The sequence below is a fragment of the Myxocyprinus asiaticus genome, chromosome 43 (genome assembly GCF_019703515.2).
Source record: "Myxocyprinus asiaticus isolate MX2 ecotype Aquarium Trade chromosome 43, UBuf_Myxa_2, whole genome shotgun sequence".
Classification (NCBI taxonomy): Eukaryota; Metazoa; Chordata; class Actinopteri; order Cypriniformes; family Catostomidae; genus Myxocyprinus; species Myxocyprinus asiaticus.
Window position 1 is genome coordinate 6,087,381 of NC_059386.1, and position 27,902 is coordinate 6,115,282.

Below are 27,902 nucleotides of genomic sequence, written 5' to 3' on the forward strand. Positions count from 1 at the left end.
GACTGAAGCATCGTGCTTTGGTATGTGTATATAGCCCCTGATTTAATTTTAGAATGTTGTTCATGCTATTATAAATAGTGCAAAGAACAATTTGTAGTGAGCTGTTTATTATGAGATTTAATTTTACCTCCCATTTTTTCGTAATTGAAAAAATTAGTCTGGAATTGACTCTTGTAACCAATTCTATCGATTCCAAAACCAGGAATCAGAATTAGAGTCGATTCCCAAATTTCTGGAATCGAACAGCCCTAGCTGACAGGACATGACCAGCTGTGCGCCATCCAGAGGCGGATGACTGTAAGATGACAGTCTTTTCTCTATCTGTTGGCATGAATACTGAACGCATTTGTGGTGAAATGGATTAATCCATGGATTATTCATAAACATACCTATTTTGAACGTATGGACACATGTGAGCTCCAGTTTCCGGGTGAAATGTCCACAGAGGGGCATAAACAACAAGTTGAAATGCACGGTGGTTTAAGTTTTAAATGATGTAATACATATTTTATCAACTGCCCCAAACCTCAACCCTAATCCTAACCATCAGTGTAGGGCTGCACGATTATGGCAAAAATCATAATTGTTGATTATTGCCCTTGATATTGTAAATTAAATTACCGTGATGTCACAAAGTAGGCAACCGTTAAGTTGTTCAGAGTTGCAGATTTCAATGGTGGATATGAGCTGTGCTCCAGTTTCTTTTAAGCATCTTTTAAACATTAAATATAGTGACAATGTTTGTTAATGTTAGGCCTAATAAAAGTTCTTTTAAATGGATATTCAACCAAAAAAACATCCAGTGAGCGGCAGTTCTGTGGACGGAAACACCTTGTTGATGAGAGAGGTCAACAGAGAATGGCCAGACTGGTTCGAACTGACAAAGTCTACGGTAACTCAGATAACCACTCTGTACAATTGTGGTGAGAACAATATCATCTCAGAATGGGTTAGCAATGTTTTGGCAGCATGAGGGGGACTTATACAATAATAGGCAGGTGGTTGTAATATTGTGGCTGATAGGTGTATAGTTGAGAAGATAAGTTTGCATTCACTTTTGTCTAATAAATGTTCACACCCCTTTCATAATTTATACAAATATAAGAGATAAAATATATTTTTTTTGTTTAGTACTGCTTTTCATAATCTACGATATACAGATATTTACATAAAGTATAGTATGCATATAGTAATGTGTTGTCTTCTTGAGCATCAATGAATGTTTGCACCTTGTGTAATAGTTGTGTGCAAGTCCCTCAATTGTCTTAAGTGTCAAAAGCTTGATTATATATATATATATATATATATATATATATATATATATAAATTATTTTAATTATTTTAAAATATTGCCTTAGTCTTTCTTTACTGTTACCGGATGGCCCCAGAAAGAGATACTACAAATTAAACGAAATCCCAGATGCCGTTTATTGTGCTACTCCAATCCCAATCAATAATTACCAGACGAAAAAAGTGTTACACAATATGGGACTTTTAATTATAAAGAAGCCCGAAATACACATGGGACTCTTATTTTTAAATGTCTGCACTCCCAGTTGTGAGCTCTCTGATGGCTGATTCGCTGAGAAAGTGAATCTGATTCAAACTGCTAACCTGAGCTCCTGAGTTCAAACCCTCAGTTCTTTTCGGGTGATTCACGAAAAAGATCCAGTTCAAAAGAGTCATTTGTTCACGACTAGGGCTGAAACAATTAGTCGATGTTATCGACAACGTTGACAAAAAATAAAAATTGTCGACAAAAATTTTCATTGTCGAATAGTCGTTTGATCTCATTTAACGTAACGAGATCACATTAATCTCTGATGATGTGCGAGAGCAGCACTGCAGTTCACGCCTGACTGAGGAGAGGAAGAGTTACACAGCTCACAGTCCAGATGCACTCTAAACTTACCAAACAGCTTCAGGTGATGTAGATCGCAAATTATGAGGAAATTATAATGCAAAAATACAAAATAAGTAAATACAGAAGCAATTTCGTTGTGAAATAAGTGGAGCTGGAGCTCCGCTGAAGCAAAACTTGCGTGTCGAGCGTCTTTAAAGGAAACATCTTTAATGAGTTATATTTAATGCGTTATAGCTTTAATAAAGTTCAAATAATACAGAAGCAGGTCATGTAAATAACTACAAACTCCTAAACTGGCATTTCTCTGTGCGGTCAGTGCCTCTTCTATGAGTTGCATGAATGTCCTAATCTAAGGGGGAGAGATTGAAACTGCACCCGGCTGATGCACACTCTGTCGTGGGGATGCTCATCCCTCGAGCACGCACGCTTAATGCAGCTAGATTATAATGTGATGACTCACGACTTATTGAATCATAATATATGTGTCACTGTGCGTTTCTTATCGTGAAGAAAATTGGCAATACACAGCTTTATTAATAAGAGAGAGTTTGTTTTGTTGTGAGTTAAAGATGGATTGAAGTGAACAGAAAGGTGAGAGAGGGTAGAGTCTTTGCCCCATTATACACTGCAACAAAATAGGTTTTTGATTTGTTTTTGTTTTGGCTTGTTTTCCAATATAAATATCTAAAAATCATTTACCTGAGAAGCAGCATATAAGATATTTAGACTTGCTTTTAGAGAATAATATAAGTATATTTTGTCTTTACTGAACTCGCAGAAGTATAACCAAGTGGAAAAAATACACACAAAATACACTTCTATTTAAGATATATTCTCTTAAAGCAAGTCTAAATATGTAATATGTCGCTTCTCAAGTAAATGTATCTTGTTTTAAAGATTTTTAGACAATTTTAAATGGAAAACAAGACAAAAACACTTGATAACAATAGGATTTTTTGCAGTGAATTTCTTTACTGAATTAAACATAATAAAAAAAAAAATATTTAAGTCGGGCACAAGAATCAGAATCAGAATGAGCGTTATTGCCAAGTATGCTTACACATACAAGGAATTTGTCTTGGTGACAGGAGCTTCCAGTGTACAACCATACAAAAACAATACAAAAACAGCAGCAAGACATAGATAATAATAATAAATACAAAATACAAAATAATTATACACATATGTACAGACACACATACATACATATACACATACACATGGGTAGTGCAAATCTAATACAATCTGTTATGTACAGTGTAAATACAAATCTGTTATGTACAGTGCAAATGTTTTTTTTGTTTTTTTTCAGAGACATGAAATGGCAGAAGAGGTTGGATGTGTTGGATAAATACAAAAATGACTAAACTGTGTATTGCACATAGTTATTGCTCAATGGGGCAATTTAACTGTTCATGAGATGGATAGCCTGAGGGAAAAAAACTGTTCCTGTGCCTGACGGTTCTGATGCTCAGAGCTCTGAAGCGTCGGCCAGAAGGCAACAGTTCAAAAAGGTAATGGGCAGGGTGAGTGGGGTCCAGAGTGATTTTACCAGCCTTTTTCCTCACTCTGGAAGTGTATAGTTTTTGAAGGGGGGGCAGGGGGCAACCAATAATCCTCTCAGCAGTCCGAACTGTCCTTTGTAGTCTTCTGATATCTGATTTCGTTGCTGAACCAAACCAGACAGTTATTGAAGTGCAGTGTTGTAATGCAAATGCAAAGCACAGTAACTAAAGCTGAAAATTCAACCAAAAATGTGAATATATATTACATAACCAGTTATGCAAATTTTTTAAACCAGAAATTAAATACTTCCAGCTAAATCCATCTAATTCCATGATGCCGACTTTGTGTGCTTTCAAGCAAAGCCAAGCGTGGCAATTCTACTCTGTTGGTATTCGGTTCTTGTTGGAGTCATGCAAACCATTCGACGAGGATTTGTGTTTATGGTGGAAAGAAAATGCGAAGCAGTACGAGAAACTTGGAAGCTTATCATACCAGTATGTGCATTAAATATTTGAACACTGGAAGAGTGCATTTTATAAAAAGCCAACTCTCACCATTTGTTTTTCTAAATAATGATGTAAAATTATAACATTTTATAGCCTTTATGTAGACACAGAGTTTATGTATTTGCATTACCCTAATGCCATCAATATTGGTTTCTATGTAAGCTCCAGGTGAGTGCAATTGTTTTTTGCTGTTATTTTTAAATATTTTATTTATTTATTTTTTTATTATTAATAATGCATATTTATTTATTTTTCCCCCAAAAGAAAAGCATAGCTTGCTGAAGTTAGCTAATTTTGAAGCCATTCTTGGTCATGTTTGTGAATAAAAGAGAACATACATTTCACGTACATGTCATTCTTGATTTTTTTGTTTTTTCTGAGTTAGGACTGTGGTTCCCAACCCTGGTCCAGGAGTACCCCCAGCACTGCACATTTTGGATGTCTCCCTTATCCAACACACCCGATTCAACACATCAGCTCGATAGGAGAGGCTCCATGAGCAGAATTGTGTCATTTAAGGGAGACATCCAAACTGTGCAGTGTTGGTGGTACTCCAAGACCAGGGTTAGGAACCACTAGGTTTGACTACTCAACTACAATCAAGAACTCAAATTACTTAAAAATGCCTATCCCTAGTCAGTGATTGTTTTTATTTCATCTCTAGAAGCCGCTGTGATACTGTCGAACCCTCCAGCGCAAAACAACGTTGGAATAATAATAAAAAAACTATAGGCAACTATCAGCTTTAATCCCTGCCGATAGTTCCAAAAAGCAACTATCTGTGCTGATACATCGGTAAAACTGATATATCGGTTGACCTCTATTTGATTAATTTTTCATTCGGAACGTGATGGACACAAACCAAAATCAGTGCCAAAACATCTTCACAATACTTAACATGAGTTCAAACAAAAGACTGTTTGTTAGATGATTCAATGACCCACATGCTGAAGCTATTGCAAAATAGAAATCAGTTAAATGCGGCATGTTGCTTCTCAACCATAAAAAACCTAGTTAAACAATAGCCGTGTTTCCACAATCAGGCCAAATAAGGGCACGTTAGTGTGTGCCAGTTGCGTTCCCACGGTCACTTCCGGGGCTTCATCATGCCTGCTTTAAAGCTTTTTTAAATGCCGATGTGGATGTACCACAGAACATACTGTCAAGTAGACTGACACAGATTTCTCTGATTGGCACATTTCTACCGCTGCATGGTATAAACACAACTTAACCCTAGGTATCGCTAAACCCCAAATTGCTTTGGCTGGATGGCAATTTCTATCTAAACAAATGAAAAGAAATGAATGCTGTTAATACAGCAATCGCAACGACTGAAGTAAGGTATAATATCACATGTGGAATGCATTTACTAAAGTCTTCAGAGAGCTAATCTACACCAATATCATTAACTGCTGTGACAAATACAGGTCATCTGTTGTGTGAAAAAATACAGTTGCCTGTATCTTCTCTTAATTCAGTGTGAGATATTGTACCAAAATAAGAGTCAATTAACATAAAACACATGATATTTGCAAAACTGTCTTGCACTGATACAAACCTCCCTTGAACACAAGAGGAAAATTTTCTCATGCAGCTTTAATGAGAGGTATCACAGCATCATTCAGAAGTCAAGAGTTAGTAGGATATTTTTAATGAATTTTGCATTGTTTGAAGCGGCTCCTTTTGATTTTGAGTACTAGGTACAGGCTTTGGCCTAAATTTTATCTTAACAGTATCTCAGTTTGTATCAGTATTTGTATTTGTATCAGTATCTCAATACTGTGTAAGCTTAAAATTTTGCAGCCCATTTTACTTCTGTAAAGTGACATGTATGGACCCTGAGTGATGTCAGCCAAAAATGATAGTTGTTTCAGAGGTGGAGCAAGTTCTTAAATTATGATGAAAAATTACAAAGACAAACATTTTAGTTGGAATAACATGAACTGATGAATCGTACACATTATCAGAATCAGAATGAGCTTTATTGCCAAGTATGCTTACACATACAAGGAATTTGTCTTGGTGAAAGGAGCTTCCAGTATACAACAATACAAAAACAGCAACAAGATTTAAAAAAAATAATAATTAAAATTGAAAAAAATAAAAAATAAAATAAAATAATAGATAAATATTGAAAAGAAAAAAGTATATATAGAATACACAACAGACAATATATACACACACATATATATATATGTACATATACACACACACACACACACATACATATATACATAAACATACATATATATATATACACACATATACATACATACATACATACATACATACACATACGTAGTGCGAATCGGTTTTATACAGTGCAAGAGAATGTAATGGCAGAAGAGGTAGGATGTGTTGGATAATATAGAAAGACTAAGCTGTGTATTGCACATTAATTATTGCTCAATGGGGCAGTTTTAACTGTTCATGAGATGGGTAGCCTGGGGGAAAAAAACTGTTCCTGTGGCTGACGGTTCTGATGCTCAAAGCTCTGAAGCGTCGGCCAGAAAGCAACAGTTCAAAAAGGTAGTGGGCAGGGTGAGTGGGGTCCAGAGTGATTTTTCCAGCCTTTTTCCTCACTCTGGAAGTGTATAGTTCTTGAAGGGAAGGCAGGAAGCAACCAATAATCCTCTCAGCAGTCCGAACTGTCCTTTGTAGTCTTTTGCTATCCGATTTCATAGCTGAACCAAACCAGACAGTTATAGAAGTGCAGAGGACAGACTCAATGACTGCTGAGTAGAACTGTATCAGCAGCTCCTGTGGCAGGTTGAACTTCCTCAGCTGGTGAAGGAAGTACAACCTCTGCTAGGCCTTTTTCACAATGGAGTCAATGTGTGTCTCCCACTTCAGGTCCTGTGAGATGGTAGTGCCCAGGAACCTGAATGACTCAACTGCTGCCACAGTGCTGTTTAGAATGGTGAGGGGGGACAGTGTTGGGGGGTTCCTCCTAAAGTCTACAATCATCTCCACCATTTTGAGCGTGTTTAGCTCAAGGTTGTTTTGACTGCACCAGACAGCCAGCTGTTTAACCTCCCTTCTGTATGCAGACTCATCATCATCTCGGATGAGGCCGATGACAGTGGTGTCATCTGCAAACTTCAGGAGCTTGACAGAGGGGTCCTTGGCGATGCAGTCGTTGGTGTAGAGGGAGAAGAGTAGTGGGGAGAGCACACATCCCTGGGGGGCACCAGTGCTGATTGTACAGGTGCTAGAAGTGAATTTCCCCTGTCTCACAAGCTGCTGCCTGTCTGTCAGAAAGCTGGTAATCCATTGACAGATAGATGTGGGAACAGAGAGTTGGTGTAATTTAGTCCGGAGAATAGCTGGGATGATGGTGTTGAAAGCCAAACTGAAGTCTAAAAAAGGGTCTCTGCATATGTCCCTGGTCTGTCCAGATGTTGCAGGATATGATGCAATCCCATGTTGACTGCATCATCCACAGACCTGTTTGCTCGATAAGCAAATTGAAGGGGATCTAGAAAGGGTCCAGCGATGTCCTTCAGGTGGGCCAACACCAATCTCTCCAGCTCTGCTTCATTGGTCCATTTCTTTACAGTCCTTACTACAGGCTTAGCAGATTTTACTTTCTGCCTGTAGGTTGGAAGAAGATGAACCAGACAGTGATCAGATAGTCCCAAAGCTGCTCTAAGTACAGAGCGATATGCATCCTTTATTGTTGTGTAGCAGTGATCCAGTATATTTCTGTCTCTGGTTGGGCATGTAATGTGCTGTTTGTATTTGGGCAGTTTATGTGTGAGGTTTGCTTTTTTAAAGTCCCCAAGAATAATAATAACTGAGTGCAGATATTGTTATTCCATGTCTGTGATTTGATCAGCCAGCTGTTGCAGCGTGGCATTCAAACACACGTTTGGCGTGATATACACACTCACCAGAATAATCGAGGAAAACTCCCACAGCGAGTAGAAAGGTTTACAGTTAATAAAGAGCGCTTCCAAATTAGGACAGCACATCTTCTTTAACGTTGTTACATCTGTACACCAACTTTCATTGATGTAAAAGCATGTTCCACCGCCTTTCGTTTTCCCTGTTAACTTCGCGATGCGATCCGCTCTGAACAGCTGAAAGACCGGCAGATGTAACGCGCTGTCCGGAATGGCTTCACTCAGCCAGGTTTCTGTGAAGCACTAGGCAGCAGAGTTTGAAAAGTCCTTGTTTGTGCAGGTGAGGACGTAGTTCCTCTGTTTTGTTAGGGAGAGAGCGGAGATTCGCAAGATGAATGCTCGGTAGCGCTGTTCGAAATCCGCTCCGACGGAGCCTGACCAGAGCACTTGCTCGTCTCCCTCGCCTGCGTCTCCCAAACAACACAGCCACGCCTCCAACTAAAATGTCCAGCAAAACATCTGAATATTCAAAATCCAGGAAAAGATTGACTGGTATATGCTTTCGAATGTTCAGCAGTTCGTCTCTGGTAAAACTGACTGGAAAAAGATTACTAAACACAGGACAAACAAACAAAAACAACAAAACAATAGGAGCGCTCCACAACGAGGCGTTGTCAAATTAAGACAGGAACATATATTAAGAAAGTAGCCTAAATGCTGTATGTGCAATTTTGATTGCATGTCAACTTGAATCAGTTTTCTCTTTTGCCATCTGTGCAGTAATAATACACGCATATTTATTGATTAATAAATTCAAAATTAAATTTCTGTCCTTGTAATACATGCTGAGGCTCTGAAAGCACTTGACCTTGACATCTTAGATGTAGATACACATTTATCTGGCAAGACGAAGCAGAAAGCACAGTATACTCTCTCAGGAGGGGGCTTCTCATTTTTAATCCCAAATTGTCAGAGTCGTACGTTTTTTACTCAACAACTGCAAGGGTAAGTTTCAAATGTCCTAGCTGGGTCCCTAACCTAAACCTTTAAACTAAACCTACACAACAGTGTCATAAAAAGCACATGTGAGGTGATAGAGCAAAAATCTTGTCAGTTTTTCTAGTTTTAAATAAACAAAACCAATGTCCCAACGCTGAAATCCTACACCTAAACCTAACCGATAGTGCCATAAAAGCAAATGTGAGATGAAAAACACAATAGCTGAAGCAACTACGTAATTTCTATGACACTTTCGGCTCACTTGCCAACTTTGCTGGACTTGTACCCCAGTCTTTCGTGTCCAACACTCTATCAGTTGAGCTACCGTGCAACATCAAATTTAGTTGTTCATGTAATGAAAGCGTCAATGTTATTTCTGTGACACTAGCGCCACCAAACGGAATTGCAAAAATAAAAAATTATTTCTGATTATGCACCTCTTCTGCAGTTGAACAAACATTCAGATAGTCCCGCCCCAACTCACACCATTGGCTGAGAAGCATTGTTGGTGCAGGTCTAAGCGGGTCGCTCTAAACAAACACACAAATGTTTATAGTGCCACAGAGACAGGTTTTACAGTTTTCGAGAAAATTGATCTATGAATGGCTTGTCTCTCCATATTAAGCTGGGATAGGAAGTATTTTAACACTGAAAAAGTTACATACTTGTGTCATCTTTAATTCATGTGTTATAGTAAAAGTATTTCAATGTCATAAGATAGCACTGTGTGAGTAACAGAGCAAATATACGTGTTTATGAACTGTTAATATGCCGTTTTACTCAAGATTTGTGTGAAAGTGAATAACACTGATTGTTGTAGCGCCTCTAGTGTTCATTTCACCAGAAAACATGTTTACTTACGTGGTACACACAACAGTGCTTTTCCTCTTAAAATCAAGTTTAGGTTTAGGCTTTAGATAAGGTATTACACTTTATGGTTATGGTGAAGTTTGGGGTTTGAGGTTTGGATTAGGGGTTAAACTTCAGATAAATCCTCAGAACACTGCTTCAAAAGCCTGGTGTTTCTCTTCCTTCCGTACACAACAGTACAAGTCGTACGTTTTGTACGAGCCAACTTTTAGTACAACTTATTATGAGATCAGGTTGGGCTATCTTACCTAGCCATCGTAGGGGCATTCACATTGCACAACTGCGCTGCAAAATTTCTGACACTGCGACTATGCCAAAACTTTATCGGAGGCTAAAATTCATCGCATCGGCCTTCGGTGAAAATGTCGATGAAAGACTACCGATTGTGCCCTACAACAAGAGAAATCTTTTACATCCTCCAAAATTTGTCTCAGATGGAAAAATTGTGGCCAACATTGTATTTAGTAAATACCACTAATTGTATCCTAAAAGCTGAAGTATGTAACATTTTCAGTGTTAGGGTTAGGGACAACTATAAGTATGCCATTCATAGGTACATTTTCTCGAAAACTGTAAACACTTTTTCTGTGGCACTATGTGTTTGTTTTGAGTGACCTGCTTAGACCCATCCCAACAATGTTACTCAACCAATGGCGTGAGTTGGGGGCAGGACTATCTGAACAACTGCAGATGAGGGGCGTATTCAGAAGGCTATTTTTTATTTTATTTTTTTCAACCCTTTTTCCCCCCAATTTGGAATGCCCAATTCTCAATGCACTCCAAGTCCTAGTGGTGGCATAGTTACTCGCCCCAATCGGGAGACGGAGGACATTATAGCGACCACGAGGAGGTTACCTCCTCGTGACTCTACCCTCCCTAGCAACCGGGCCAATTTGGTTGCTTAGGGGACCTGGCTGGAGTCACTCAGCACACCCTGGATTCGAACTCATGACTTCAGGGGTGGTAGTCCGCGTCTTTACTCGCTGAGCCAGAAGGCTGTTTTGATTACATTGTTTATTTTTGCAATTTTGTTCAGTGGAGCAAGTGTCACAGAAATCACATGCTTCAGCTTTAAAATATACTACTACGCACTAAAAGAAAATAAAAAAATAAAAAAATAAGCTAGCTGGTTTTATTTTGTACTTTGTGAAAAACACAGATGCCACATAAATGACATAATCAAATACTACATGGCAAAGACTCCTGTTTGCAGGACATATGCATGAATGAGTGTGAAATACTGAGAGTTTGGTTAGGTTGGCCTATCCTCCAATTCTCCTGTAAGGTTTGAGGAGAGATGACTCCCTCTGGCTGTGTCCATCTTTTCCTCTCTCTTCCTTCTCTCGTATCTGAGCCTGTGATCCATATTCTCCCATGAGGCAATGACTGTGACATATCTCCGGCAAAACATCTGTGACTGCATCAGGGTTATGTGATACCAGTAACAGCACACTAATGGACTTGGGGGGGTTTCATGAGACCAATCATTTATCAGATAACTGATGAGGGAACAACTTGTATATACATCCTCAGTTTCAAAACCAAGTGAGCTGTCCTGCTGTCTACTGTCTTCCAAAGCAGCACCCGAACTGAAATGGAACCGCATAAGTAACTGATCTGAAACGCTCTACATAGGCATAAACTCCATGTGTCATACAAATACTGCCAGGGCTCCAGACTAACATTTGGTAGCACTGGTGGGTAAGTTCAAATATTCTAACAGTAGGACTCCTGAGTTAATAGAACATATTTACAGACACTGTAATAAACACAAAAATGCATACACATAAATATTGTCTAAAATAGTATTACAATTATTTTTCTTAGTTTTATACTTTTGAAATGAAGTCCGAACCCGACCCGTACCCAAGACCGTGTGACCTGATCCTACCGGTACCATCAAAATTTAGCTCCGAACCCGACCCGTACCCAGGGCTCCAGACTAAAAAAATGACTTAGCTCCTAAACTGAAACATTAAGGAGCAAAATGGCTGTTTTTAGTCACCAAATTACAGAACTGATGGATTTAGATTGCTGTTCAGAAACAAGATAGACAGCCAAACAAAAAGACAGATAATAACCCATTAATCGAAGGTTTAATAAACAGTATATATAGCTGAGAAGATAAGTTTGCATTCCCTTTTGTCTCATAAATGTTCACACCCTTTTCATAATTTATACAAATATAAGAGATAAATTATTTTTTTTATTTAGTACTGCTCTTCATAATCTACATATTTACATAACGTATAGTATACATATAGTAGTGTGTTGTCTTCTTGAGAATCAATTAATGTTTGTACCTTGTGTAATAGTTGTGTGCAAGTCCCTCAATTGTCCTAAGTGTCAAAAGCTTGATTTTATATATACACAGATCAGTCACAACATTAAAACCACCTACCTAATATTATGTAGGTCCCCCTCGTGCCGCCAAAACAGCGCCAACCCGCATCTCAGAACAGCATTCTGAGATGCTATTCTTCTCACCACAGTTGTTCAGAGCTGTTATCTGAGTTACCGTAGAATCTGACAGTTCGAACCATAAATAAAATAAACTCAAGAGACTGTTGTGCGTGAAAATCCCAGGAGATCAATAGTTACAGAAATACTCAAACCAGCCCATCTGGCACCAACAATCATGCCACGTTCCACACTGAGATTACATTTTTCCCCATTCTGATGGTTGATGTGAACATTATCTGAAGCTCCTGACCCATATCTGCCTGATTTTATGCACTGCACTGCTGCCAGAATCGCTCTGCGCATAGTATGCATGATGTAAATTTTGTCATGATCCAGGCCCCATGGCCTGACCGACTCGCGGATGAGAGAGGTCAACAGAGAATGGCCAGACTGGTTTGAACTGACAAAGTCTACGGTAACTCAGATAACCGCTCTGTACAATTGTGGTGAGAAGAATATCATCTCTGCGGGTTAACGCTGTTTTGGCGGCACAAGGGGGCCTACACAATATTAGACAGGTGGTTTTAATGTTGTGGCTGATCAGTGTGTTTGTGTGTGTATATGTATGAATTTTCATTATCAAGAAGCCCCAAATACACATGGGACTCTTATTTTGAAACATCTGCACTACTAGTTGTGAGCTCACTGATGGCTGATTCGCTGAGAAAGTGAATCTGATTCAAACTGCTAACCTGAGCTCCTGAGTTCAAACCCTCAGTTCTTTTCGGATGATTCATGAAAAAGATCCGGTTCAAAAGAGTCATTTGTTCACGACTCTCTTGCGCTGGGGTTGTTGTTGTGTGCGGTGCACCGAGCTCGTCAGAAACAGAGTGGGTGAAAAATGGCGTGAGACACACTGGTGCTCTAAAGATATATCCAATAACTCACAAGATGATATCTGACGAAACCTCCTGTGAACGCACACAACCAGACTGTTGCCAATGGTGACTAGACTTTAAATGATTGTCACAATCAATTATTTTTGGTCGCATTTGCGACCATTTAAGTCGCAGTCTGGAGCCCTGGTACCATTAGATTTTAAGCCTGAAACTGCTCACTCTTTATAATTTCTTCCCCAAGCAAGTGCTGATGCATTAGGCTGTATTTTATGTAAGCATCGTAGACAACATTCAAAACAGTATAGTAACAGTAAACATATACAGTTTTATCAAGGCATGGCACACCCTCAGCAGAAGGGAAATAAACATTGGCTTACAGTTTATCAAATGCTGAAACTATGCTTGGTGAAGAACAATCTGGAATCATGTGTAACGTACAAGTCCTGTTTGCAGCCTGAACTTCTTCAGAACGTCTAATCTTTATAACACTTGTGCTAAAATCAAGTTAGACGAAGCGCAACAAAATGAAACAGGATGCATGTGTTCGATTTAAAATTTGAGTCTTTTTTTAACTTGACAGGGCCCTTACAAAAATCACGAGTTCATGGCAAATTTGCCAAAAACTTGCCGCAAATTCGCCAATGATCATTTTCACATGCAAATGAGCTTTGCAGAAAACATGCAGCAAACTGTACATTGTTGCTAAAGGTTTGCTGCAGGTACACCACTACCGTTAAAGAGCTGCAAACTTCTGGCAAGCATTTGCGGTGAATCACAAGCTAATTTGCATGTAAAAACGAATGATTAGCAACTTCGCAGCAAGTTTGCGGCTAGTTTGACAGAACTCTAGATTTTCTTTTGTAAGGGGGTGTCTAAAAATGCAACAGTCTAGCGCAAGACACAAAAGAAACAGAGTGACGCGGTGCAACAGTCAAAGACGCCCATCCAGCACGTGTTTACATAGGAAAACAATTAATACAGTGCAGACATAAGCAAAAACATCAGTGTGGATGGTCCTTAACTTGTCTGTGTTTGTGAGTGAGAGCGAGTGTGCGAAACAAGTTAGGTAGGCCTATTTATTTTTTTATTAATTACAAACCCAAAGTCATACTTGAAAAACTGACACGAACCCATCCCGAAACCAGTCGGTTTGTGAATATGTGTTTTATTTGAGATGCAAGTGTTGGATCGAGGTTGGCTAACACGCTAAAGCTAGCAGCACAACATCACGTGTTTAAAACATCACTTCCTTCAGCTGAAAAATGGTGAATGCTTCCGTGTAGTAAAAAACAGTGTTCCATCTGGGACAGTACTAGCATTTGAAAATTCATACACTAGATAGCGGAGTCCATAGTATATAGCAGAAGTGCACAGTGTATACCTTGTCATTTGGGACACAGTTATAGAGACCCTAGAAACTACATACATACATGCAAAAAACACTATTAAAATCGTCTCAATGTATATGGAAAAGCTCTCATAAAATGAAATGTGACACTGTGATGAGTATTCCTATAACCTGCTTTAAATATGTCATCACAGTAATGAGAAAATCAAGTCAAACAGAATTCAGTTAAAATCTCTTCTGTGGCACTAACGCATAAATCCAAAGTGTCTCGCATGGATAATTCTCGCTTTAAACACTTCAAGAGATGTGCACACACATTCCAATTCCACAGCAATTAGCAATCAAGGAAAACCCATTACTGGGAAATTCAGCAGTGGCTCAATTTTTTCTATGGGGAAACTGCAAATTTCCTTTGCATTTCAACTGCTTGGTAATTAAAATCTTGACTGAGGCATTTTTAGATTGGCTGCCTTTGAGAATTAACCAAAGCACTTGAATAAGACTTTCAGGCAGAACGAAAGCGGTCACAGCGGATCTCAAGAGTTATTAATCTTCTTGTCTCTCTGGTCTACGTTACAGCAGACTTCACACCTGACAGATATCTGAGCAGGCACAGTTCATAGCAATTTCGATTAAATGGTGCTTTTACAATGAAACGATCAAGTATCTGTCTATATATCATGTTGTTCAAACACTGCCAGGACAATCCACAAATAAACCCATGCCAAAATTATAGACCTCTTGATGTATGCTCAAAGACTGAAGGGGTCTCATTTTTAAAGATGATCCTAAAGGAACACTATTACATGGTACTGAGGTTAGACATCATTGGTGAAAGCTCACATTCGCTGCATCTTGAATACAAACTTCTACCTTGTACATTTTTGAGAGAGTAAAATGGGCGAAAAAATCCCATAGAGCAATATCTTTTTGCTTTGGCAGCCACGGAAATTATATTTGCCTCGCTTTCTGCGTTTTATAAGCATTATATATGTTAATGTGAAATGAAGACATGCACAGTACAACTGAAGCCTGATTTTGTGTGCATCGCACAAGCCACCACTTGTTCTATCATGCTGTATCTCTGGAGTATGCATGTGTAGGTGCATTTAGGCTTTTGTTTTGTTTTTTCATAACAAATACATAAAATTTTTAGATGAACCAATACTACTCAGTGGTACTCGTATCAGGCCGATACTTGGGGGTAAATACTTGTACTTGGTATCGGTGTCATCAATTCATATTTCTGAGCATGAGTACATTTACATAATAATGTGGTTGCACAGGCTGTGCATGGCACTTCTAAGACCATCCATCATTTGGCAGATAAAAAAAACAGCAAGAAATGAAAGAAAACCATTTGAAACTAGCACATGGGTTTTAATTTCACATATTTTAACTGTACATTTTCCCTAACATATATCAGCTTTAACAAACAATTGTGATTTTCTTTATAAATCCCATGTACTCTTTAATCCAGAACTAGTCTGTGAGATTACATATAATCTATCACTTCTCAGACATGTTTTTCCTGAACATGAACAGATGTTACTAAACAAGTCCCATAGGCTTTTCACTGACAAGCTATATCCTCATTTCCAGAGCAATCATTGGCTTTTTGCTTCAAAAATCAAATACACTTTTATAGGCAAATACATGGGAAAAGTAACCAAACGTAATAAACAGATGATCTGTGGAAGTTGAAAGATGAAAATATATGGCACTTTTAACTTTTAAAGGACGATGATATTTGGTTTCATTCTTTTTTTCTTTCTTTTTTGATGAGTTTTGTCTTCTTTTTCTACAGAGTTCCATCCAAATGTCCATCCTAATCCAAATTCTTTCACCACTCCAACAATATCTTACTGTATCACCATCACAAATAGAGTTTGTATTATGCAGTGACATTTTTTATTTGAAGGATTACAGGTTGAGCATTCTAGAATGTAAGCAGTTAAATTGTAATCTGTTTAAATTGAATTCAATTTAAAGTTTCATACCCTGACTAACAGAAGTAATTCAGGCAACCATGGCAACTAGAGACCACCCTTTAAACATGCAATGCAAGGTGAAGCCCACTAACTTGAGGGTTCCCCCATCATGTGACCAGCTGTCTTCAGGATATAATCCTGACCTGAATGCTTTGTTTTGCATGCATTAAAGCCCCAAATGACCATTCAAATTCTGCAGAACACAGTGGTTGACAAAAAATGCATATCTCATTGCAAAAAAGCATATGAACCCATCTATCTGACTCTGTTTACAGCAGTACTGGCATCCCAAATGGCATCAAGAAAGACCAAACAGCATTTATTTTTCTTTGCCAACAATGTAATATCACTGGACGCACGTACGAGACAATGGCAGGTTGCAACTACCACATGCTTCATCATTTCACCCCTCCGACCTCCTCTAAAAACTTACCGCGCGATGGATGTGTGTTATTCCTGTATTAATCCATCAACATTGATTAACGTGGACACAGAAGACTGCTACTCCATTTTCTGTGTTTTCCGCAGCGTTTTGGTGGCGCTGGGTTTGATGTTTAATTGTAGATCCGTGATATAGAGGCGATCGTGAATGCTCAAGGATTTCTCTCTCTCTCTCTCTCTCTCTCTCTCTCTCTCTCTCTCTCTCTCTCTCTCTACACACACACACACACACACACACACACACACACACACACACACACACCCCGAGAAGAGTGTGAGGCGGAGCCGGGATCGCCTACTGTGGCGTTGCAATAGTTATTAATATTAATTAGGTTGCGCCCCGATCGCCCAGTAGACTTTCGTCGTAAGCTAATTTATTTTCATAAGTTTAGCCTTCGCAGTAATAGGATTGTCTGTTTAGCGATATGTGTACGCTGGGAATCTGATTCACTTTAGCGAATCGGTTCATTTGGACGGTTCATTTCGACGATTCAAAGAACGATTCACAACTAAGTCATCACTGATAGTGCACCTACGTGTGATTGTTGAAGAAAACTAGTTGTTATTAGGTTATATAGATTGTATCAAATGTGTTTTGCATCATTAACATTGTCCAACTTCTCCATATTGATAATAATGTTTATAATCCTAATATTAAAGCTGGAGTATGTACTTTCTGTGCCATTAGCGCCACCAAATGGGATTGCAAAAATAAATGTTGTTCTAAAACAGCTTTCTGAATATGCCAACCCCCCGTCTGCCCTTAGTCAAACAAAGAGATAACCCCGCCCCCAACTCACGCTATTGGTTGAGTAACATTGTTGAGGCGTGTCTAAACGTGTCGCTCAGAACAAACAGATCAATTAATATAGCGCCACAGAGACACAGTATGTGCATCCCAAACCGCACACTTCTGCACTATTCTACGCCATTTTGTAATGTAAATAGTGCAAATAGTATGTTTACACTGAAAATGCAGCAAAAAGAAGTGTACCCAGCTGATGCACTTTTTCAACCGTCAACATGGAGTGTGGAATGTTGGACATTTCATTCACCCAGCGCACGCGGCTTGCCGTATATAGCGGAAGGGGCGGAGTTACCTGGCTGCGCAGCTTGTCTGACAAAACAGTTGTAAATAATGGAGAATGTAGCAGCTAGCGAAACTTCAGTGGATACAGCACTTTACAAATGTAGGTTGAATGCTTTACCGTCACCCCAAGCTGTGTGAATATGTATGTTGTTTAAGATACAAGTGTTGAACTGAGGTTGGCTAACGCGCTAAAGCTAGCAGCAACACATCACGTGCGCTTGAAACGTCACTTCCATCAGCTGTTAAACGGCGAATGTTTCCGTAGAGTAAAAATCAATTAAGTGTTCCATTTGGGATGATACTACACTTTGAAAATTCATACACTACATGGCTGAGTTCATTGTACATTTTCTAAGTGTATAGTGTGTCGTTTGGGACACAGATAGTGCTTACAGGTTTCGCGAAAATTAACCTTTGAATGGCTTACATTTGTCTGCATATTAAGCTGGGACAGAAGAACGTATTTTAACACAGAAAAGGTGACATAATTCAGCTTTAATTAATCCCATTGCTGTTAGCGATATTGTTCCTATGTCACACTTACACTTAAACAAAGTAATCACTTTGTGTCAAGTGATGCACCAACTTCGCGAATCGGTTTGATCGAATCATCAAAAAGAATCGATTCAAAAGAACAATTCGTTCGCGATTCGGACATCACTAGCACACACACAGCGCTCACTCAAGCGTTATCAGAGAAGACACAATCAGGAATCCCCTCTGGCTTCCAAAAACCAGCATATGAGCATTGCTGTGATTTGACTGGTCACCACCCAGTGCAGTTGACTCCATTTGCGTCCGTACTTGAATTATTTATTAGGAAAGGGATAAGAGTGCATCACACGCGTTTAGGCGATGGATTGCTGAGATAGTAAAATAAGGACTGGATTACAAAATAGGGCGTTCACAAAATATGTATTCTTGTTAAAATAGCAACGGAATGGAGCAAAAGGGTCTCGAGACGCGTTTTATATATATATATATATATATATATATATATATATATATATATATATATATATATATATATATATATATCAGCTATATATATATATATATATATATATATATATATATATATATATATATATATATATATATATATATATATATAAAACATTTAAATAGCGCAAATTATGGAACGCAAGAACGTGTCCTACGTGAACGCCCCTCTTACAGACTGAGGGTTCACTCGGCAGCTGGCGTTAGATGATAAGTTGTCGTGGCAGGCGATATACACGCATCTGTTTGCGGTGCGGATGTGCGGTCAGGCGTTTAATGTATTAAGTTTGGACAAAGGGACTGAAGGAATGTTGCTTTGTTGTGTGTTCCCCCTCAGGCCAGCAGCTCTCAGTGCGTCTGGAGGAAAGACCCTCCTTTGTGTTTAATAATTAACTAGTGAGAGAATGAAGAAAATATAAACATTAGGTGCAATTGTGTTATGAAACACATAACTCAGCTCAAACATTTTGATTGTCATTGTTCTAGTTCATCTTAGAATAAATAAAATAAAATCCTGAAGTGAACATACTTTCAGCCCAAAACATTCTTATGGTAACATAAAGTACATTTCTGTACTTACCTTAATTCTGTAAATTACCTTGATTACCAAAAAGCAATTGAAAATTTGCCCCAATAGTGGGCATGTTGTTACACTATATGTCATTAGATGTCACCACAGAACATGCCATTAAATAACAATAAACATTTCAGCTAAATTTAAACAATATAACAAATACAAAACACAAAACAATTCATGATACAGCAAAAATGTAAAGGGTAACACAAAAATATCCATTTGTGTTGAACAAATTTTTGAACACCAGAAACTGTAATTAATCATTTGTGTAAAATTAAAACCTCAAAAACCCATGTGACAACCTGCCCCAATAAAAATGTGACAGTTTGCCATGACCTGACATTTATGAGAAATACTCTTCTTGAAAACAAATTTTAAATCTACCTTTATTATATAGCTGACTCTTGCCTGAATGTACTGTATGCTATTGTGGTTTTATTGTATTAACTTTTTGTAATAGTTGTGTACCCAACAACTATTACAAAAATATGATATTTGAATTTGAATTTATTATTTAAGGCAGTTTTAAACTAGGTGTTTGAAACCAACATACAAAAGCACTGCTGGAGAAAACACATTTGTGCAATTGGACTTATAGTTACTGAAATAGCCCCTGTGACAACTAGCCCCAGCATCCCCTATAATGTATATTAGAACTCAAGATGAATGACCTTGTGGATTCTGGGTTAAGGAATACTATGTGAGAACAAGTTGGAAAAAATAGAAAAATAGATGTGCTTCTTTTGTGTATTACATTTAAAAGTTTCTTTTCACTGGTGCTTCACAAAGCCTGTTATAATTGCCAAAAAAGGCCTGTCCAAGCAGACAGCGTCTAAAAGTATAATCTTATGCCATACAAACACTTCATACACAATTTTCGCAACTGATATTGATTCTTTCATTCTAAATGCTTGTTTAACTTTAAAACACCTTCTTGACAAAGCACACAGTGAGTGTTGTATGCACAGAGCCCAACTGCTATTGACTTAGATATTCAGTTCATATCAAGTAGTACACACTCAGTGGACCTTGTACTGAGGGGTTGCCATGGCGATGGGAGGGACATAGGTATCTTGGTATGGGCTCTAAATCAATGTGTAGACAGTTTGGCTGAGACAATATTTTGTAAATGGGACTTTAGGGAGACCAGCCCTCTCTGACAACGGGGATTGTGTCCAAGATATTCTCTGCCTCATTCTCAGTTCTGCATTTACCATGCTGTCACAATGTAACGGTTAGGAATCTCTTTTTTTAAATACACTAAAGAGTGCTTTTGTTATCTGTTTTTCTAATTTCACTTTTTGTATGTGCATTCACATATTTCCTATTTTATATTTTGCTTTCATATTAATTAAATTCTTTCCCAGCTAATGCTGTTTGTTTTACCTTCTAACTAGGTACAATGTGTAAATATTAATTTTATTAATTATATTTTAGTCACATTTCGGTCACATTTTTGCTTTTTAAAAATGAACAAATCAATGAATTTAATTAGTTAATACAGTATGATATTATATTGCATATATCATATTTTGTTACATTATTGTTTATTTGCATAATTTGTACTATTTACAAGTATTTACATTGATTTGTTGAACACGTGCTAAAAACCAGTACTGTCTCTTTAAAGAAACCTAGCATTTCTGTAAACAGTGTCTTTAAATTAGCACATGTTGACGACTCAAGACTGGACTGGCTTTATCTCATCTGTGCTTGCCAGATTAGAATAAAATGTTTATTTTTCATTGTTTTTGATCAACAACTGACTAAAAAACAGAAAGGGTATTAAAAAGATACATTATTCATTGACAAATCTGTTGCGTGGATCTTGTCTTTGGACACCCACGGAACAACTGTTACTCTCAACACGCAGTAAAAGGATCTCACTGCTGAATACTCCACCACTATACTACACAATCACTGGAGAGTGAAATCTGAACATTTACCAGCCAGTTGCCAAATATATACATTTTTAGTCACATAGCATGAAATTTGGTTGCAAATGTGGGTGATTTCCTCTCATTGTAGTAGAGGGTTGCGTGCAGAGTAAAAGATCGATCTTGGGATTTAAAGCTACACTATGTAACTTTTTTGTTTGTTAAAAAAAACAACAACATGTTATTAATGAGAGAGTGCAACAAAAATCCATCTTCCAAACCATGTCTTTACCCAAATACACTTTGATAAGCCTCTAATAATAATTTATATTTTAGAGCTGTCGGGACGGATTTCGCGGGAAATTGCATATATACGTCATTCACCCGTGCGTGTTGACGTCATATCCGCACACAGAGAAAATAAGCTGTAGCGCGTGTATGGTGTGGGAGTAGCGTGAAGCTGTAAGTTTGTTGTCACAGCGAACGAGAAAAATTGACCATGGATCATTCAAAATGGCAAACCTCTGGGGAATCACCGGTTGTAAAAACAAAGAAACCCTGAACAGAGCAGAGTCTACAAGCAAAAAGGGAAAGCGACAAGAGACCGTAATAAAACCCGAATCAACATCGGCTTGGTTTTTCAGAGGCGGTGACAACTCCAAGATCTGAAAGGATTTAAAAGCGACCCAGAGATGGCTTTTTTTCATTTCTCAACAGGTAAGATATTTTATTGATATGGTTTAGGTGTAGTTGTGTAATCACACCCACACGCCTGTACAAATACAATAATTATACTGTAATTGGTGCAGAACTTTTCACTTGCTAGCACACGTGTGTATTTTTCTTTATAACAGCACTAATTTATATAAAAAAAATCCTTTAGTCCTAGGCTTGCCAAGGACGTGTGAGTCTTGAAATTATGTTGACCACTGTTTGGTAACAATGACAATCTATAAATTAGTTACTACTGTGGTCTATTTGGCCAGAATATCCTGCAGTTATAAAAACTTTACAACATTTGACCTTATCAGACTAGCAATCATTATGTCTAATGTTAACAAACGTTGCCTAACTTTTGTAACATCATTTATTTCAAAACATCAGTGTTTCCAATAGGTCAAAACAACAGCATAAGATATGGCACTTACATGTTTTCGGATATCCGTCTTTTCCTTTCTTTCATTATTTATTTGTCCATTCACTCTGATAAGATGTCCTGTATCCTTGTGAACACTGGTGCCTCGAAACACATTCATCTGCGCAGAAGAGCAGAGCCGAAGCACGACCAAATGATGTTCTTTCGCAAGATGCATGCAGTTTTATTTTTTAACCGCTAGAGGGCCAAAAGTTACATAGTGAAGCTTTAAGAATCGAGATCGAGATCGTTCAAATGAAGATCGCAATGTATTGGGAAATCGATGTTTTTACCGACCCCTAATAATGTTTCCATGCAAAGTACAAATCTGAATATTCCCAAAACAATTAGCGAATAAAGCAATATTTCCATGTGTTTAATAGAACAAAACAGCACTTCTGGGGAAATTGGCACAAAATAGAAATAAAAAGGGAAGTTGAAGCCACAGTGGCTCTTTTATTAAAGGCAATGTATTACTTGCAGTTTGGAGCGCACAGACAAAATGCTCTGAAGAACTTCACATTTTTTAAGCGTTCAGCGGCAGATACCTTATGTCTGGGAGCGAAAGTTTGTAACACAGTTCTAGGATGTAATAGTAGACAATCATTTTGATGATAGGCTTTGGCATTTTCAGAACCAGAGCAACATTTCGTATAATGCAATGATATTGTTGATATTCTCTGAGACCTCGTTTCCAACTGGTATTAAGATGCATCTTGGGTGATCAGATCACATGTGGTCAGCACTAAATACAGGTCTAAACGGGGTCTAAAACTTTTGTGATCGGATCACAAAAACCAAAAACGCATGTGACCACATAACATCTGAGGTGTAAAGGTTAATCTGTCCTGTATGTGTCTCGGCAGCAGTGAAGTGCCTCACCTTTCAATCAACCTTCTTTTCTGACTTTGTTGTGCTTTAATATCATGCAGTAACACACTGGCATAGTGATTCATGTATGTTGTCATGAAACGTCATGGTTACTTGTGTAACCTCCATTCCCTGATGGATGGAACGAGATGTTGTGTCGATGTAGTGACACTAGGGGTCACTCTTGGGAGCCCGAGACACCTCTGGTCTTTGATAAAAGGCCAATGAAAATTGGAGAGTTGTATTTGCATGCCACTCCCCCGGACATACGGGTATAAAAGGAGCTGGTATGCAACCACTCATTCAGGTTTTATGCTGAGGAGCCGAGACGAGGTCTGGCCATTTCAGCAGGTAGTTCAGCGTTGTGGCAGGAGGGACACAACATCTCGTTCACTCCATCAGGGAACGGAGGTTACACAAGTAACCATGACGTTCCCTATCTGTCACTCACTCGACGTTGTGTCGATGTAGTGACACTAGGGGTTGCTATACGAAACGCCACAACTGGCTGAACTGTGTTACATGAACTTGCGGTGTGTGGTGGGCAGACTACTGTGTGCCTCATAGCCAGCACACCAGGTTGACATGTAACATCCCCCAACATAGTTATGAGTGTCAAACGGCCCTTTGGGGACAAGTTGACTACCCAAAAGATAGAGACAGGCTAACCCAGTTGTGGCCTCTTTTCCCCTTCTCTTTTTCCACTCCCTAAAAAAGAAGGGGGATTATCCGACTGGGCCACCAGGTCTAGTCGGGGGGTGTCCCTCCCAAGGGGAAGACACCGCGGAGACCACACCTCGCCCAAAGAGAGGGGGGATATTTAAGTGGAAGAATACGTCACATGGTCTTTCTGACCATGTGGAGGGTCTTCAAGGTAGATCCTACACAACAGGGGAGGAGTTACTACAAACATGGAGACTGGGGCAGAGGGGCTCTGCCCAAGGAAGATGCAGTTTGCCAACAGGGAAATGAATTAGCGGAAGATATATATCACATGGGGTTAGCCTTACAGGGAACCACCACATGCGGAGCACCTACCCCAGAACAGGACTCTTAGGTAGCACCTGTACTGGGCCGGCAGCGAGTCTCTCCGAAAACTCGACTGCCACAGGGCTCGGAGGATGTCAACCAGGGAACAAAGCTTGTGAACACTACTGGGAATTAATGGTGCATGTCTTCAGCTCAAAAGGAGGTGGAAGGCGCTATGTGCAAGCGATACTCCCGGCCGGCTATCCCGGGCTTATCTGCTTGTATTGCGTGCCACTACATGGGATGAAACTGGTTCCACCCGGAGGTTGTAGAACCTTACAAAGGTGTTGGGTGTAGCCCAGCCTGCTGTTTCTGCAAATGTATGTTAGAGAGGCACCCCTAGCCAGGGCCCAGGAAGCCGCTACACCCCTGGTAGAATGGGCTCGTAGTCCGACCGGGGGCAGCATGTCCTGGGCGTGATATGCCATAGTTATGGCGTCGATGATCCAGTGGGCGATCCTCTGCTTGGAGACAGTGCTTCCTTTCCACTGTGCACCAAAGCAGACGAAGAGCTGCTCAGAGATCATAAAGTTCTGCGTGCAATCCAAATAGATGCGTAAAGCGTCTAAAACGAAACGACAGGGCTGGGTCTGCCTCCTCCTGAGGCAGCGCTTGCAGGTTCACCACCTGGTCCCTAAAAGGGGTCATGGGAACCTTGGGCACATAGCTCGGTCGGGGTCTCAAGATCACGTGAGAGTAGCCCGGACCGAACTCCAGGCACATTTCGCTGACAGAGAACGCTTGCAGGTCTCCTACCCTCTTGATGGAAGTGAGCGCGGTCCGGAGGGCAGTCTTCAAGGAGAGTGCCTTAAGCTCGGCTGACTGCAAAGGCTCAAAGGGGGCTCTCTGCTGACCCTGAAGAACTACAGAGAGGTCCCATGAGGGAACAAGGCGTGGTCTGGAGGGATTCAGCCTCCTTAGGAACCTGATGATCAGGTCGTGCTTCCCTAAGGACTTACCGTCGACTGCGTTGTGGTGTGCTGCTATGGCAGCAATGTACACCTTCAAGGTGGAAGGGGACAGCCTCCCTTCCAACCTCTCCTGCAGGAAGGAAAGCACTGATCCGACTGCGCATCTCTGGGGTCTTCCCGTCGGGAGAAACACCACTTAGCGAACAGACGCCACTTAAAGGCATACAGGCGCCTCGTAGAGTGGGCCCTAGCCTGAGTGATCATGTCTACCACTGCAGGCTCACTGGGGGAAATGCATATTTGCACAGGCCAGCGTGGCAAGGGCTCCCTCTGCGACCTTCGTGAAGATGCGAGGAGACAGGGACAGGCCGAAAGGGAGGACTTTGTACTGATACGCCTGACCCTGGAATGCAAACCGCAGGAAGGGTCTGTGTCGAGGAAGGATCGAGACGTGGAAGTACGCTTCCTTCAGGTCTACTGCCGCGAACCAATCTTGATGCCAGATGCTCGCCAGAATGCATTTTTGCGTCAGCATCTCTAACGGGAGTCTGTGTAAGGCCCGGTTCAGTACTCGCAGGTCCAAGATTGGCCGCAACCCACCGCCTTTTTTCGGTACAATGAAGTAGGGGCTGTAAAACCCCTTCATCTTGGCTGGAGGGACAGGTTCTATCGCGCCCTTCCGTAGGAGGGTAGCGATCTCTGTGCGCAAGGTAGCAGCGTTTTTGTCCTTGACCAAGTTGAAGTGGATACCGCTGAACCTGGGCAGGCACTTGGCGAACTGAATCGCGTAGCCGAGTCGGACGGTCCGGATCAGCCATCGCGACGGATTGGAAAGCACAAGCCATGCATCCAAGTTCCGCGCAAGGGGGACAACGTTGTTGGACGTACCGGCAGATGGGGCCTCGCGGTGGGGCGGAGCTCGAGGTTCCACACCACGTCGTGGCCGTGCTGAGTCCAGGGACATTGAAGCACTTACCTGGCTCCTTGTGACCACCCCCGGAACAATCTGGGACGGGGGAGGAAGAGGCCTGTCCTCGTAACCCGTGGAGACTGCTACATCGGGAGTGGCTGTGTGCCACAGCTGGACACTCAGGGGCAGAAAGACCACCACTGGAGCGCCAATCCTACAAGGAAAAACCCGTGGATGGTAGTCATGATGACGACTGTGCACACCGAGTATGTGACCCAGGGAGGAAGGAAACCACTCTTTTGCTGAACTGTTGGGTACCGCAGCCACTTGGGCATGCGGAAAAATCAAACAAAAAGCAACAAAAGATTTTCCACCCGGCCCTCCACCGGGGGATGGAGTGGTCTTCTTACCAGCTCCAGGTGAGTGGGTTTCTTTGTCCCTGGGTCACCCGTCTCATGGGCGCTTTGACGACCTCTGTGGGTTCTTAGCAGCCGACTGTGAGACGGGTGGCATCTGCTTCCTGCGGTGGGCTCCACGCCGGGGCCGGGTCGAAGGGGCGGGCTGCGGCGGAGTCGGTGCCGTGAACCTACAGGGCTTGGACGGGAGCTTAGGGCATCCACGCAAGGTGGCGGCGCTCTGCGGGCATAGGTGCACCGCGAGCGCCTTATCCACCGGGGGAATCGCCATATAGCCCCTGGCCACCCCGCCATCGTGGGTAGTGAGGGCAGGAGAACTGCGGAATCGGGGCCGGGCAGTAAAAGGTGCCTCCCACGATTTCATCAGCTCCTCGTGCACTTCCGGGAAGAAAGGAACTGGAGTGGGGCATGGCTGCTTTGAGCGGCGCCGCGAGCCCTGGAACCAATCATCAAGCTGCGAGGGTTCAGGGGAGAGCGGAGGGTTCCACGCTAACCCGACGCTTGCGGCCGACCGGGAAAGCATGTCCGTCATTTCAGCATCAGCCTGTGACTGGGCAATTGTCCCCGAGGGGGGGAGCCCAGCTGAGGCTTTTGCGTCCGACTGGACAAGCCCGCTCTCCGATGCTGCGCTCGAGAGCTCATCATCTTTGTGGGCTCCAAACAAGAGGCCAGACTCGCCGTGAGACGAGCCGGTGGACTCATCCGGAAGCCCGACTGGGGAAGACGAGCATGCTGGGGAATGGGAGGTCCGCGGGGGGATACCCGGTGGAGGCGATCCCATTGGGGTCCCCAAATCGCCCCCAGTGCTAGCCATGCTGGCCTCATACCCGTAGGTAGAAGGACCGAGGCGGTCTTTATGAAAGCAAGCCGCGACCGCAACGTTGCCATGGTCATGTTCTTGCAATGAGAACATGAACCATCCACAAACTCTGCCTCTGTGTGGGTCGCACCCAGACACGAAAGACAGCGATCATGACCATGCGAAGTTGAGAGATAACGACCGCAACCAGGAATAACACACAATCGGAAAGGCATCTTTAAAAAGACGTTCCGTGTGTGCCGCTCTTTTAGAGAAATATACTCTTTTAGAGGAAAAGGCTCCATCAGAAAATATACTCTCTTTTTTTTCTGCCGAAGCGCCCAGGGGCGTTCTCTGCAGTGCACAAGTGCAGAGGAGGGAGAAGCCACTGAAATGCGCCGTCAGATCCAGCAGAGGTGAATGAACAGTAGAATTCAGCTCAGTGAGCATGACCGTTTGGCTCCGAATAGAAAATCTGAATGATTGGTTGCATACCAGCTCTTTTTATACATGTATGTCCGGGGGAGTGGCATGCAAATACCACTCGCCAATTTTCATTGGCCTTTTATCAAAGACCAGAGGTGTCTCGGGCTCCCAAGAGTGACCCCTAGTGT

The 27,902-nt window shown here is 41.0% G+C and overlaps 1 protein-coding gene across 1 annotated transcript in view; it reads right to left on the bottom strand.

Moving 5' to 3' along the window:
- The window catches only part of LOC127433393 (phospholipid phosphatase-related protein type 1), a 95,781-nt gene extending 78,929 nt beyond the window's left edge, over positions 1-16,852 (bottom strand). Inside the window, exon 1 of the mRNA XM_051685259.1 lies at positions 16,665-16,852. The gene's annotated coding sequence lies outside the window, so the exon portion shown is untranslated. The remainder of the gene's footprint in view (positions 1-16,664) is intronic.
- Between the last annotated feature and the right edge of the window lie 11,050 nt (positions 16,853-27,902).